The sequence below is a fragment of the Procambarus clarkii genome, chromosome 27, assembly GCF_040958095.1.
Source record: "Procambarus clarkii isolate CNS0578487 chromosome 27, FALCON_Pclarkii_2.0, whole genome shotgun sequence".
Lineage (NCBI taxonomy): Eukaryota > Metazoa > Arthropoda > Malacostraca > Decapoda > Cambaridae > Procambarus > Procambarus clarkii.
Genome location: NC_091176.1, coordinates 27,001,634 through 27,016,255, shown reverse-complemented (window position 1 = coordinate 27,016,255; position 14,622 = coordinate 27,001,634). Strand labels below are relative to the sequence as shown.

At 44.3% G+C, this 14,622-nt stretch overlaps 1 non-coding gene across 1 annotated transcript; it reads right to left on the bottom strand.

Moving 5' to 3' along the window:
- Positions 1-6,018: 6,018 nt before the first annotated feature.
- TRNAR-UCG (transfer RNA arginine (anticodon UCG)) lies at positions 6,019-6,091 on the bottom strand. Its single transcript has one exon. It is a non-coding gene; the product is annotated as a tRNA-Arg (tRNA).
- Positions 6,092-14,622: the final 8,531 nt, after the last annotated feature.

Here is a 14,622-nt window from a genome sequence, read left to right as displayed (position 1 = left end):
ACAGGCTTTCTGTCCTCGACACTCGGTAATTATCAAGGCAAAGCACACGAGGAAGTAGTAATATTTACACAGGATACATATTAACACCATAGTCTACAAACACCATGGCAACACACATGATTCATGGTCATAATGTTCTACATACAACTCGGCCCGCACATAGGGGCCTCGTCGCTGAGTGGACAGCGTTCAGGGGTTGTAGTCCTAATGGGCCCGGGTTCGATTTCTGGCCGAGGAGGAAACAAATGGGCAGAGTTTATTTCATCCTGATGCATCTGTTCACCTAGCACCTGGGAGTTTGGCAGATGCTACGAGATGCTTCCTGGGGATGTGTGTGTGTGTACACACCTAACTAATTGTGCTTGCGGGGGTTGAGCTTTGGCTCTTTGGTCCCGCCTCTCAACTGTCAATCAACTGGTGTACAGATTCCTGAGCCTACTGGGCTCTATCATATCTACATTTGAAGCTGTGTATGGAGTCAGCCTCCACCACATCACTTTCTAGTGCATTCCATTTATTAACTACTCTGACACTGAAAAAATTCTTTCTAACGTCTCTGTGGCTCATCTGGGTACTAAGTTTCCACCTGTGTCACCGTGTTCGTGTCCCACGGTCTGACTCCCTGCACCTATTTTCATTTTCAAATTACGACTTTTTACACCGAAAATATGCCAATTACTGCAAATGGCGATGGGTCATATTTTGCCCAAACCCCCTTGCAGTTTTCAAAATATCTGAAATGTCGGAAATTTGACTCCTAAGCGTGATTTTTGAGTCGAATTCTGACTCTCTGCACCTATTTTCATTTTCAAATTACTACTTTTTACACCGAAAATATGCCAATTACTGAAAACGGCGATGGGTCATATTTTGCCCAAACCCCCCTGCAGTTTTCAAAATATCTGAAATGTTGGAAATTTGACTCCTGAGCGTGATTTTTGAGCCGAATTCTGACCTCCCACCCGTGCTGAAGAGTTTGTCTTTGTCCACCTTGTCAATTCCCCTGAGAATTTTGTAGATTGTTATCATGTCTCCCCTTACTCTTCTGTTTTCCAGGGATGTGAGATTCAGCTCCTTTAGCCTTTCCTCGTAGCTCATTCCTCTCAGTTCCGGGACGAGCCTGGTGGCACACCCCTGAATCTTCTCTAACTTTGTCTTGTGTTTAACTAGGTATGGACTCCAGGCTGGAGCTGCATACACACACACACACACATAAATGTGTGTGTGTGTATGCAGCTCCAGCGTGTGTGTGAGTGTGTGTTTGCATACTCACCTCGTTGTAGTCACTTATATGTGCCTGCAGCATCGAGCATTGTCTCTTGGATCCCGCCTTTCGAGCATCGGTTGTTTACAGCAATGACTATGGTCCCATTTCCCTATCATACCTAGTTTTAAAATTATGAATAGAATTTGCTTCCACAACCTGCTCCTTAAGTGCATTTCATTTTTCCACTACTCTCACGCTAAAAGAAAACTTCCTAACATCTCTGTGACTCATCTGAGTTTCCAGCTTCCACCCATGTCCCCTCGTTCTGTTACTATTCCGTGTGAACATTTCGTCTATTTCCACTCCGTCAATCCCCCTAAGTATTTTATACGTTCCTATCATATCCCCCCCTCTCCCTTTTTTTTTCTAGTGTCGTAAGGCTCAGTTCCTTCAGGTGCTCTTCATATCCCATCCCTCGTAACGCTGGACGAGTCTTGTTGCAAACTTCTGAACCTTTTCCAGTTTCGTTATGTGTTTCTTCAGTTGGGGATTCCATGATGAGGCGGCATATTCTAAGACTGGTCTCACGTAAATAGTGTAAAGCGCCCTAAATGCCTCCTTACTTAGATTTCTGAATGATGTTCTAACTTTTGCCAGTGTAGAGTACTCTGCTGTCGATATCTTATTAATATGGGCCTCAGGAGTTGGAGTAGGTGTTACGTCCACGCCCAGGTCTCTTTCTCACGTCGTCACAGGTAGGCAGTTCCCTTCATTGTGTACTGTCCCTTTGGTCTCCAATCACCTAATCCCATTTCCATAACTTTACATTTGCTCATGTTGAACTCCAGTAGCCATTTCTGTGACCATCTCTGCAACCTTTTCAAGTCCTCTTGGAGGCTCCTACAATCCTCATTTGTCACAACTCTTCTCATCAACTTTGCGTCATCCGAGAACATCGACATGTAGGATTCTACTCCTGTAAACATGTCATTAACGTATATTAGAAATAGAATTGGTCCCATCATTGATCCTTGAGGTACTCCACTCGTTACTGTTCACCAGTCCTAACTTCTCGACCCTTACCATTACTCTCTGATTCCTTCCTGTTAGGTAGTTCCTTACACATGCTAGGGCCTTTCCGCTTACTCCCGCCTGCCTCTCAAGTTTGAATAGTAGTCTCATGTGCGGTACTGTATCAAAGGCATTTTGGCAGTCCAGAAATATGCAGTCTGCCCAACCTTCTCTGTCCTGCCTTATCCTTGTTACTTTATCATGGAATTCCAAAAGATTTGTTAGGCAAGATTTCCCTTTCCAAAACCCATGTTGATGTTTGTTTACAAACCTAATGTTCTCCTAGGTGTGCAACACGTCTTAGCCTAATTATTCTTTCAAGTATTTTACAGGGGATGCTTGTCAGTGATACAGATTTATAGTTAAGTGCCTCCTCTCTAGTCCCCTTTCTTGAAAATCAGTACGACATTTGCCCTCTTCCAGCAACTGGGCAATTCTCCCGACATAAGTGATTCATTAGGTGTTCATCCTTGCCAGAGGCACGCCGAGAGCCTGCGCTGCCTCTTTAAGTATCCACGGTGATACTTTGTCTGGCCCAACCGCTTTAGTTGAATCCAGTGTTGTCAACTGTTTCATTACCTCCTCTGCTGTCACCTCTATATATATCTGACAGTCTTTCATCTAGGGTAATCTCTTCTAACAATGGGAGCTGCTCAGGCTCGGTTGTGAACACTCCATGGAATGCCATAGCCTCGTAGATTTCCTTGTCACTTTCAGTATATGCCCCTTCTGTTTTCCTTAGTCTTGTCACTTGGTCGTTCACCGACATTTTCCTTCTTATATGGCTGTGTAGTAATTTAGGTTGCTTTTTCGCTTTGATCGCAATATCGTTCTCATAATTTCTTTCCGATACTCGTCTTATGTTAATGTAATCGTTCCTAGCTTTGTTGCATCTGATCTTGTTGTCCTCTGCCCTTTGTCTTCTGTACTTCCTCCACTCCCTCCTGCTTCTCATTTTTGCTTCCTAACACTGTCTATTAAACCATGGGTTATTATATTCCCTCCTGCTTTTTTCCTTTACTGTTGGTATACATTTCTCTTCGGCCTCCTGGCATTTCCGTATGACCAAAACGCCGTGCCTCCATTCGTTCAAAGCGCTTCCTCATATGCTACCAACACAGGTTGATACAAAACACAGAGATACGGACAAGTCGTGTGGGACTTCACAACCGTATACTAAACAGCCCGATGATGACAACACACATCACTGGAATCATCTCATAGAGAGAGCCGCGCTCCACAGCAAAGCAACCCCCTTTGCTTTAAAGCTTTAAGAGACTTCTGGAAAATGACAAAAAAATATCCTTATCACAGATCTGACGAAATTATACCCATGCTTAGACAACATTGACAAGCCTTTTCCACCCTCTCCCTCCTCGCCTGTCAGCACTTCCAAACATACACTCAGTTGAAACATGGATACGTCATAGTGACAGACAGACAACACCTGACTCCATCATCGACCATGATAGATTAAACCCAAGACTCAAGACTAACAACCCCACTGGCTGCGGCCGAGGTGAAGCTGATTGTCATGGGTATACTGTCGAAGAGTGTCAGGAATTGGCCAATCTCTCCACAGACATCCCAGAATATCTAATCACTGCTCTCACTGATCTATACCATGCCTCTCTCGCCTCCAGTTATACCTCCCACTTCTCATTAAAATTGCCGCCCTAGAAGAGACCAGCGTCGTCTATGCCTTCACATGCCCACTTGGGGATTGTAAGCCCTCAAGAATCTCAATATATAGGCAAGACAACAACGTCTCTCTCTAGGCGATTAACAATGCACAAGTAGCAGGGCTCCACCAAGGAGCATATAATCTACTCACATCACCAGAGACATCTTAATAAGCAACACTGAAATAATAAACAGGTATAACGACAACAGAAAACTGGACATCAGCGAGGCCCTACACATCAAAAAGCCAAGACCAGCAATCAACAACCAGTTAACACATAGTTACATTCTACCCACTTCAAGACCCCGAAACCAACACAGAGACAGTAGCAGCAAGAACACGGGCTGCTTATGTTCATGCATGTAATAGACTATTAATATCCATTCATCCACTTGTTCATCTCAATCACGTCCTGTACCACCTCATCCCAAGAGAATATTAACTCTTGCTAAAGCATTGTAAATTTGTTTTTGAAAATGTAAGGAGCGCCTTGCCTAACACATCCCTAGGCGTTAGACCATAATAAATTTTGAAAATGAACTTTGCAGAGTTAATTTTTCAACTTCCCTCAACAGTGAAGAAAAGCATAAGAAATATTGAGAGGATACATGCAAGTGTGTCGTAGATTTCAGGCTCGCGTTTTCTCCGTTAAATGTGACAGACTTAATGAAAATGAACTGTGATCTCTTGCCATTGACATCCCAGAAATATATACATATATATATATATATATATATATATATATATATATATATATATATATATATATATATATATATATATATATGTCGTACCTAGTAGCCAGAACTCACTTCTCAGCCTACTATTCAAGGCCCGATTTGCCTAATAAGCCAAGTTTTCCTGAATTAATATATTTACTATAATTTTTTTCTTATGAAATGATAAAGCAACCCTTTTCTCTATGTATGAGGTCAATTTTTTTTTATTGGAGTTAAAATTAACGTAGATATATGACCGAACCTAACCCACCCTACCTAACCTAACCTAACCTATATTTATAGGTAAGGTTAGGTTAGGTAGCCAAAAAAAGCTAGGTTAGGTTAGGTTAGGTAGGTTAGGTAGACGAAAAAACATTAATTCATGAAAACTTGGCTTATTAGGCAAATCGGGCCTTGAATAGTAGGCTGAGAAGTGCGTTCTGGCTATTAGGTACGACATATATATATATATATATATATATATATATATATATATATATATATATATATATATATATATATATATATATATATATATATATATATATATATATATATATATATATATATATAGAAACAGAAAACTCTTCACTCCTGAAGGATTCGAACCCAGACAGCCAGGGGCTCTATGCACCTTGGCTTGTCCATTACTTTCACCACTAGGCCACCCTGACTGTACAAAAGAATTGGAAGTTGTCTGACCCTTAATCTAATTCCCGACAATTTCCTTAATCCAATTCTCAGTGACCTTTTTGGGCACAGATATTTCGTCACTTCACTTCATCATGTTACTGACATTAGAATGTTACTCAATGTTTGAATCACTCAGATGTTACTCACGTGGCCCCAGCATGATGAAATGATTTAATGAAATATCTGTGCCTTTTAATATCTTTTTTATCAAAAAGATCACTGAGTGTTGTCGGGAACTATTTATTTTTTCACACACATACACACACACACACACACACACACACACACACACACACACACACACACACACACACACAGGAAGCAGCCCGTAGCAACTATCTAACTCCCAGCTAGGTAACAGGGGGCATCAGGGTGACGGAAACTGTGCCCATTTGTTTTTCCGCCGACTGCCGGAATCGAACCCTGGTCCCTAGGTCCATGAGTCTAGATCGCTGTCCACTCAGCCAGCCAGCCCTTGTGTGTAATTACCTAAGTGTAGTTACAGGATGAGAGCTACGCTCGTGGTGTCCCGTCTTCCCAGCACTCTTTGTAATATAACGCTTTGAAACTACTGACGGTCTTGGCCTCCACCACCTTCTCACTTAACTTGTTTCAACCATCAACCACTAAAAGACCCTGTCGATCGACCGTGGCAGGATTCGAACCTACAATCTTCGGATCCGAAGTCCGACGCCTTATCCGTTAGGCCACACGGCCATACGTTTCCTCGGATGGGACTTGATCTTCAGACCCAAGAAAACGAGGTGGTCGCTCTATCAACTATTACGTGAATACAAAAAATGTATTTACGTAGTTGTATTCACCTAGGAGATCTTCACCAAAACTTCTCCCTTCACCAAAGGGAGCCGGTCGGCCGAGCGGACAGCACGCTGGACTTGTGATCCTGTGGTCCCGGGTTCGATCCCGGGCGCCGGTGAGAAACAATGGGCAGAGTTTCTTCCCGTGTTACCTAGCAATAAAATAGGTACCTGGGTTAGTCAGCTGTCACGGGCTGCTTCCTGGGGGTGGAGGCCTGGTCGAGGATCGAGCCGCGGGGACACTAAAGCCCCGAAATCATCTCAAGATAACCTCAAGATAGAATTTAACTTCTAGGAATAGTTCCTAGAAGTTCCTAGAATGACAAGACTAGAATATAGGAAGAAGGTTATCTAAGTGTAAATATCACGTGAGAACATGTACAGAGTGTATAATTAGCATGTTTAACATACGTAGGGATTTAAACAGGTGTACTCATGACTGCACAACTACCGCAGGAATAGTAACTGTAACCGACCAACCATAGATGTAAACTGTCATGTATACAGACTGTTGTGTGCCTCGTCTTGAACTGCTGAGTGTTTAAATAACGCTGTTAGGTGTTCTTCACCAGTGTATAAATAACCCGTGTGTGAGATGGGATTATTTCAGGCTTCGTTAAAGTGAGGATTTAAGCTTTCTATAATCCGCCTGAATATATTCCCCCCAGTGTATCTAGGGAAAGTCTATCTCTGTCACAACCTCCATTGCTGGTGCAGTGGTCAGAGTACCGGGGCAGGAGACCCGCGGCGGGGTTCGAATCCTGAGGGGGCCATAGAGTTTAAGTGATTCTATGCTTGGGGGCCAATCCAGCAAATATATAAAAATAATTCTAAACATTTGTATTTTTAGTTAAATTTAGATTTTTTTTTTTAGCTAAAATTATCTTCCAGCAATTTATTAAACGGTACATTTTCGTGGTACTGTTTATCGAGGTCTGTATAGGCTTTGTTTTTGTGTCTGGCAGGTGTGGGTGGGTGTGTCTGGCAGGTGTGGGTGTGTCTGGCAGGTGTTGTAGGTGTGTCTGGCAGGTGTGGGTGTGTCTGACAGGTGTTGTGGGTGTGTATGTGTCTGACAGGTGTTGTGGGTGTGTCTGGCAGGTGTTGTGGGTGTGTCTGGCAGGTGTGGGTGTGTCTGGCAGGTGTCGTAGGTGTGTCTGACAGGTGTGGGTGTGTCTGGCAGGTGTTGTGGGTGTGTCTGGCAGGTGTGGGTGGGTGTGTCTGGCAGGTGTTGTGGGTGTGTCTGACAGGTGTTGTGGGTGTGTCTGACAGGTGTTGTAGGTGTGTCTGGCAGGTGTTGTAGGTGTGTCTGGCAGGTGTTGTGGGTGTGTCTGACAGGTGTGCGACCTTCACCACAGCTCCTGCACAACGCCGACACACATTATTATTATTATTATTATGTATTGAAGCGACGAAAACAAATATTATGCTCTCTCTCTCTCTCTCTCTCTCTCTCTCTCTCTCTCTCTCTCTCTCTCTCTCTCTCTCAGGATCACAAGAGAGAGTCCTGCGGTCGGTGGGGCAGAGCGCGAGGTCTTGTGATCAGGACCTCCGGGATCTATAAGAACAAGCCAGTGAAGATCATCAACGCCTCTACTACGTCACTTCCGCAAGCATCTACGGCACTTCCGCAAGCATCAGTGATACCTCCACAGGCATCTACGTCACTTTCGCCGCACCTACGTCACTTCCGCCGTACCTACGTCGCTTCCGACGTACCTACGTCGCTTCCAACGTACCTACATCACTTCCGACGTACCTACGTCACTTCCGAGGTACCTACGTCACTTCCGACATACCTACATCACTTCCGACATACCTACGTCACTTTCGCCGTACCTACGTCACTTTCGCCGTACCTACGTCACTTTCGACGCACCTACGTCACTTCCGACGTACCTACGTCACTTCCGCAAGCCATCACGGTCACTTCCGCTAATTCGCCCCCACATCGCAAGCCCTCTCTCAAGTGAAGATTATACTCACAATTGTGTAGAATTGTTTAATGGAGATGACTCCCGGAGCAGCGAGCTTGGAGGTGTGTCTAGCGCCACACAATCACTCTCAGCACAACAATCACTCTGAACACAACAATAACATCAAGGGGAAACAATTGGAAACAAGATTATTCTTGATGTAACATTATCCCAGATTATCATCAGGGTAATGGCATAGCTGTAAGAGAGCGAGGTCGGGCTGTTGGACGGGCTGTTGGACGGGCTGGTGGACGGGCTGTTGGACGGGCTGGTGGACGGGCTGTTGGACGGGCTGTTGGACGGGCTGGTCAGGTTTACAGTACATTAAAAGGTAATATTGTGATTTTCTCAGCCTCTTAATAGGAAATATTCCCCAGGAAATTGAAGCATGTTTGGCTTCGTTGGTGCTTCCACGGCTTGAAGCCCACTGGGCAAAGGTGCCACAAGTTCAAGTATGTTTATTGAGACAAGAAAGAAATACATCTCAAAGGGATAGAGTAGCTTAGGCTATTTCTACCCCCCCCCCCTTCTACAAGTTACAGGGAGACACGAGACACCTTCACACTACTCTCAGGCATGACCTGGTGAGCTGTAGAAGGACAGTAATATATAGGAAACTATACTTTACCGTACAGACACACCGAGAACCGAACTGATTGGGGGGGGGGGATGTTCTTGTACAAATTAGGTGGTGCTCCCAAGAATTACGGAGACTAGAAATCTATCAACAGTATATTTACCGATGTTTTACATTAAAATTTTGCCCCCGGGGACGGGGGCAAAATATTAAATGGGCAGCGCCACTCATCCTGCGAGTGGACACATCGCCATAGCAGCATGTACAACACTCCCCCAATAGGAAGAAAACCCGCTGGGTTGGTTGTTGATCGTGTCACTTGTACCCAGACACAGCTGTTAACTGTCTCAAGTGAACACCTTCTCAAACAAGAAGATTAACATTCGTCAACTCTTAAAATCTTACGTTATCTTGGGATGTTTAAACTCTTTTAATCGTTTATATCGCGAATGGGTATGCTTATATACCCCTTCGCGGTATATCAATCAAAACCCGGGTATATCAACCATATGTCGGGGTTGGGGTCGGCCGCAGCTTGGACGAGTATAAATAGCCAGAGTATAGGTGAAATTCAACATACTCTTGGACCTAAGGTCATTAACAAAACCCTAGTGAGGTGGGTCAAGTAACCCGGCGCCTCCCTGAGGGGCGGCTTAGGTACTCACTAAGAGGCTGACAGCCTGACTAACTTCTAAAAATTGTCTCAGATTTGTATTTCTCCAATGTTTAGCCTTGATCACATAAGCAAACTTACTAACACTTACGGTACATATATTTTTTTTTTTAGATATATACAAGAGTTGTTACATTCTTGTACAGTACGCGTAGCGTTTCGGGCAGGTCCCTGGAATACGATCCCCTGCCGCGAAGAATCGTTGTTACAACCAAGTACACATTTTACTGTTGCGTTAAACAGAGGCTACAGTTAAGGAATTGCGCCCAGTAAATCCTCCCCGGCCAGGATATGAACCCATGACAAAGCGCTCACGAATATACAAGTATACGCATATATCTTTTTGTGTGTGTGTGGGGAAGGGGGTTTTGGGTGGTGGTGCAGGAGGTGGTGAGGGTGGTGCCGGAGCCACACGCACGACACTAACATACAAGGGGTATTCTATACTCTTTGCATGTCTATAACGCCAGCTATATTTAGAACACCTCACTGTACCGTTCAACGGATATAAATTTGCCGTTACAGGATAAGAATTGTATTCGTGGTGTCACGTTCTCCGTATTAATTGTACCCCTAAATAGTTAGTATATAATAATAAATAATATGTATGAGTACTCATTTGTCTGTACATGCAGGACTTTCCAATTTAATTCTGGTTATGTATTTCTCCCTAAAACCGTATTTCTTCACATCACGTGGCTAGGCTGTGACTCCGTGCTCTCTCTCTCTCTCTCTCTCTCTCTCTCTCTCTCTCTCTCTCTCTCTCTCTCTCTCTCTCTCTTTTTTACAAAAACAAAAACTGTCTCACATTTGACAAAAAAAAAAAAACTGGTGCAGTTTCCTCTCTTCTTGTGTTCTAATATTAAATATATTATTATTTTGTTTTTTCTAAAGAACATTAAAGCTTGTGTGCTTACCTGTGATTACAGGCAACCATGATTAACATTCTCCAGGGTACCCGCCTCGTAAATGTTTGCCCTAATCCAGTTACATCACTCGTTCCTGTACTCTGCTGTACTTTCACTTGAAGCTGTGAATGGAGGTGGCTTCTGCTTCAAACTCGTTCGATTTGTTTACCATTTGCACTGAATACCAGTATTTTCCCTGCATATTGAGGATTAAGGGCTTAAGACATTATGGGCTGTGTTTGTGGAAATGTAAACATCGAATATTTGTGTATATACTTGTAAATATATAGACTAATTATTAGCTGTGTTTATTCCTCATCTGTGGTGCCTGCCGATACGGTAGATTCAATAGGATAAATTAGTGCATGATATGAACATGATAACCAAACTACACGTCAGAAAATGAAGAAACGACGACCTCTCGGGTTCGTCCGAGATGTCGGGCGGCAATTTTCGATGTGTGGTTTGGTCATATTATCTTCTTTGGTCCAGTATCTCAACTGTCAATCAAGTGGTGTACAGGTTCATGAGCTTATTGGGCGCTGTCATGTCTAGATTTGAAACTGTATGGAATCTGCGTCCACTAGGGGCCTCGTAGCCTGGTGGATAGCGCGCAGGACTCGTAATTCTGTGGCGCGGGTTCGATTCCCGCACGAGGCAGAAACAAATGGGCAAAGTTTCTTTCACCCTGAATGCCCCTGTTACCTAGCAGTAAATAGGTACCTGGGAGTTAGTCAGCTGTCACGGGCTGCTTCCTGGGGGTGGAGGCCTGGCCGAGGACCGGGCCGCGGGGACACTAAAGCCCCGAAATCATCTCAAGATAACCTCAAGATAACCTACTACATTACTTTCTAATGCATTCCATTTATTAACTACTCTGACACTGAAAGTTCTTTTAAATGTCTCTGTGGCTCATTTGGGTACTTAGTTTCCACCTGTGTTAGCGTGTGTGAGTATACAAAGGGACACAGGTGTATTTATTATTTGTATCTGCAGAATCGAGCTATATTAGCTCTTGGACCCCGCCTTTCTAACCAATTTATTTTTTCTCTAGTATGTCTACTACATATGTATAAATACTGGTTCAGTATACTGAACCAGTATAAATACTGGTTCAGTAACAGGGTTGTTGATTTGTGGAACCAATTGCCGCGTAACATTGTGGAGGTGGGGTCCCTCGATTGTTTCAAGCATGGGTTGGACATGTATATGAGTGGGATTGGGTGGTTATAAATAGGAGCTGCCTCGTATGGGCCAATAGGCCTTCTGCAGTTGCCTTTGTTCTTATGTTTCTGCCTGGTCCAGGAATCGAACCCGGGCCAAAAAATTACGAGCCCTGCGCGCTGTTCACTCAGATATCAGACCCCTTATGTTCTGTGTGTGTGTGTGTGTGTGTGTGTGTGTACTCACCTAGTTGTGCTTGCGGGAGTTGAGCTCTGGCTCTTTGGTCCCGCCTCTCAACTGGTGTACAGATTCCTGAGCCTCCTGGGCTCTAATCTACATTTGAAACTGTGTATGGAGTCAGCCTCCACTAGTGTGTATGTGTATTTACTATTTATGCCTGCAAGATGGAGCCGTGTGTGCAATCGTCGTCCACACTGCACTGCCTCGTCGACACGTCTTGGCTCGTCATGAAGTGTTGCAACAAGCTTGGCACGGCCGTTCTGCTCTACCTCAGATGCTCTTTTGTCTTACTTTCCATTTTCCCTGCTGGTGAGCTGGTAGTAGGTCGGGGGTCCATGGGTGTGGGTCGGGGGTCCATGGGTGTGGGGCGGGGGTCCATGGGTGTGGGGCGGGGGTCCATGGGTGGGGTCGGGGAGTCCACGAGTGGGGGGCGGGAGGCCGAGGACTGACTCGTGATAGATGGCCATAAACGTTAACAAGGGGATACATGCGCATTCACAAATGATTATAATTACAGCAACTATTGGTCGAACGTACTAACATGGACTGTTGCACAAAATAGGTTCGTTTTGTACTATTAATTATCTTGATGGGACGAGAAAGAAGGCAACAAATAAACCTAAACGTTTGTAGGCCTAGTAGAGCACATACATGAACTACATTAGGCCTAAGATGGCGTATAGTAGGCCTATGCTTATTAAGGCCTAGAACAGGTTAGGTTGGGTTGTATATAGTTACTGCTACACTGTTTAGCCTGACATTTGCGGTATGACAACAGGATAACATGTGAACTGTTTTCCATCCGACGGTCCATTTGTGTACGTCACATCCATGACCACAGCCACCCGCCACCACCACAACCGGCCAGCTGGGCGGTACAGATGCATGACCTCTCTGCTTGGTAAAACCCAGCATTAAATGCTCAGCAATGCTCACTCACTGCACACAGCCACGGAGTTGCACACAATACCGAGTTGAATGCCGAGGGCAGTACCACAAGGGCGAACTTCAGAGAGAATAACAAAGTTCTGAAGGTCAAACTTTTACGTGAACGTATGGCAACACTCTCGGGTAGGGAAGGTCATTAGGGCGTAAGGGACCTCACTCACCCCCGTCGGTGGTGGGGAGGGGGTCCCTGACCGTCGACCATGCCAGGTCTGGTCGACAACCGGGCCGCGGCGGTCCGTCTAATTACCAAAAACTACCACATACTACACACGCTTCAGAAAACTTCCTGGCAATACGTTAGTAATGAATAAATATGATATATTTACTCATTATAATGTTGGTGCTGAATGTACAACACGAAAAAACATAATTTTAATCTGAAAAAGTATCTTTTTATAAAGAAATTAGACGAAAATAAAAAGCTGGTGACGCCAAATCAAGTCGACGATCCAAGCTTCGGTTAGGTTAGGTTAGGTTTGGTTAAGTTAGGTTAGGTTAGGTTAGGTTAGGTTAGGATCGGCTCACAATCGGGAATATCTGTTTCGAATCCCGGGCGGAACTGAAATGGTTAGGCACCTGGTTGATGGGGTTGTGGGAGTTCTTCTACTCCCCAAGCCAGGCCCGAAACCAGGCTTGACTTGTGAGAGCTTGGTCCGGCACTCCTTGGAGAAAACAATCTAGTTTCCTCTTGAAGATGTCCACTGTTCTTCCGGCAATATTTCTTATGCTCGCTAGGAGGTGTTGAACAACCGTGGACCTCTGATGTTTATACAGCACGTTTTCTTTCGTCTAAGGTATCTGTTCACCTAGAAGCAGATTAAAACTTTTTTTCTGCCTCTTTCATTCATGACGCAATCTGCAACTATTTAGGAGACAATTGGTTAGTTGTCGCAGATATACAATTACGGAGTGTCACATGTGCGATCTATCCCCCTTGACCTTTCTGCTATCACTGAAACGGACGCAGGAAACGTCTCTGGCTAGGCACGTGGTGGCCACACTCGCTTAACTCGAGGCCACTTCATGGAACCTACTTCTTAATTACCTGTCAGAGCTTCATCTGTCCACAAGCAGTGGCGCAGCGCCTCGTAAATGCTCCGATTTTCAGTATGTTTTGAAACTTGGGTTTTCCCAGAGCTCTTGATGGAGTTGTAGGTCTCTCGGAAAACTGTTCAGTAAATCCAACACCTTTGACATTGTGCCTTTCAACGTCTCGAGTGATACTCAGCACTTCTTGTATATTCTATACCACAGATGGTGTTACATTGCCTTCCAGCTTTATAGCTTTTTGTGTAATTATTTGTTTACTGTAAGAGTAAACAGTTTACCAATCACTCGCAGTAACGAATGCGCTGATCACCAGACACGAAGAATATAATAGTCAATTATCCTCACATTTACTCGATTATGAATCAGCTCGATGACTTGATATGGACACAGGACACTCTTCAAGTCACCAGTAGCATCTCCGATCAACTTACCCATCAAGGAAGGCTCGCCACAACCGCTGTCTACACTAAGTAGACGTTACTTTCACACGTTAGAAAGCCTTAATCACTAGTAGCTACTCTCAAGTGCGCCCCAGTTCTAATGCCTAGTTCCATACACTTCCATAATGCCTAGTTCTGTCCTTTGCATACACAAGAGGTAGGCGAGGTTACAAAAACTAGGTCAGGAGCTCAACCAAGTAGCATATGGTTTTTATCATGAGAGCTCTCATCAATGTGATTACGGGCTATTCATGCCCGTGCCACCTTTTGGGTGGCTTAATCTTTATCAGCCAATCAATCATCAATATGAGCCCCACTCTCAGCCACAGAGATAGGGAGGCGACACCTCTTGATTGGTTCAGTCTCTGGCTGAGTATATATACTGTATATATTTGGCTTATATAGTATATATAAGCCAGAGTACTGTACATTTTTGGCTTATATCGAGGTCACCAAC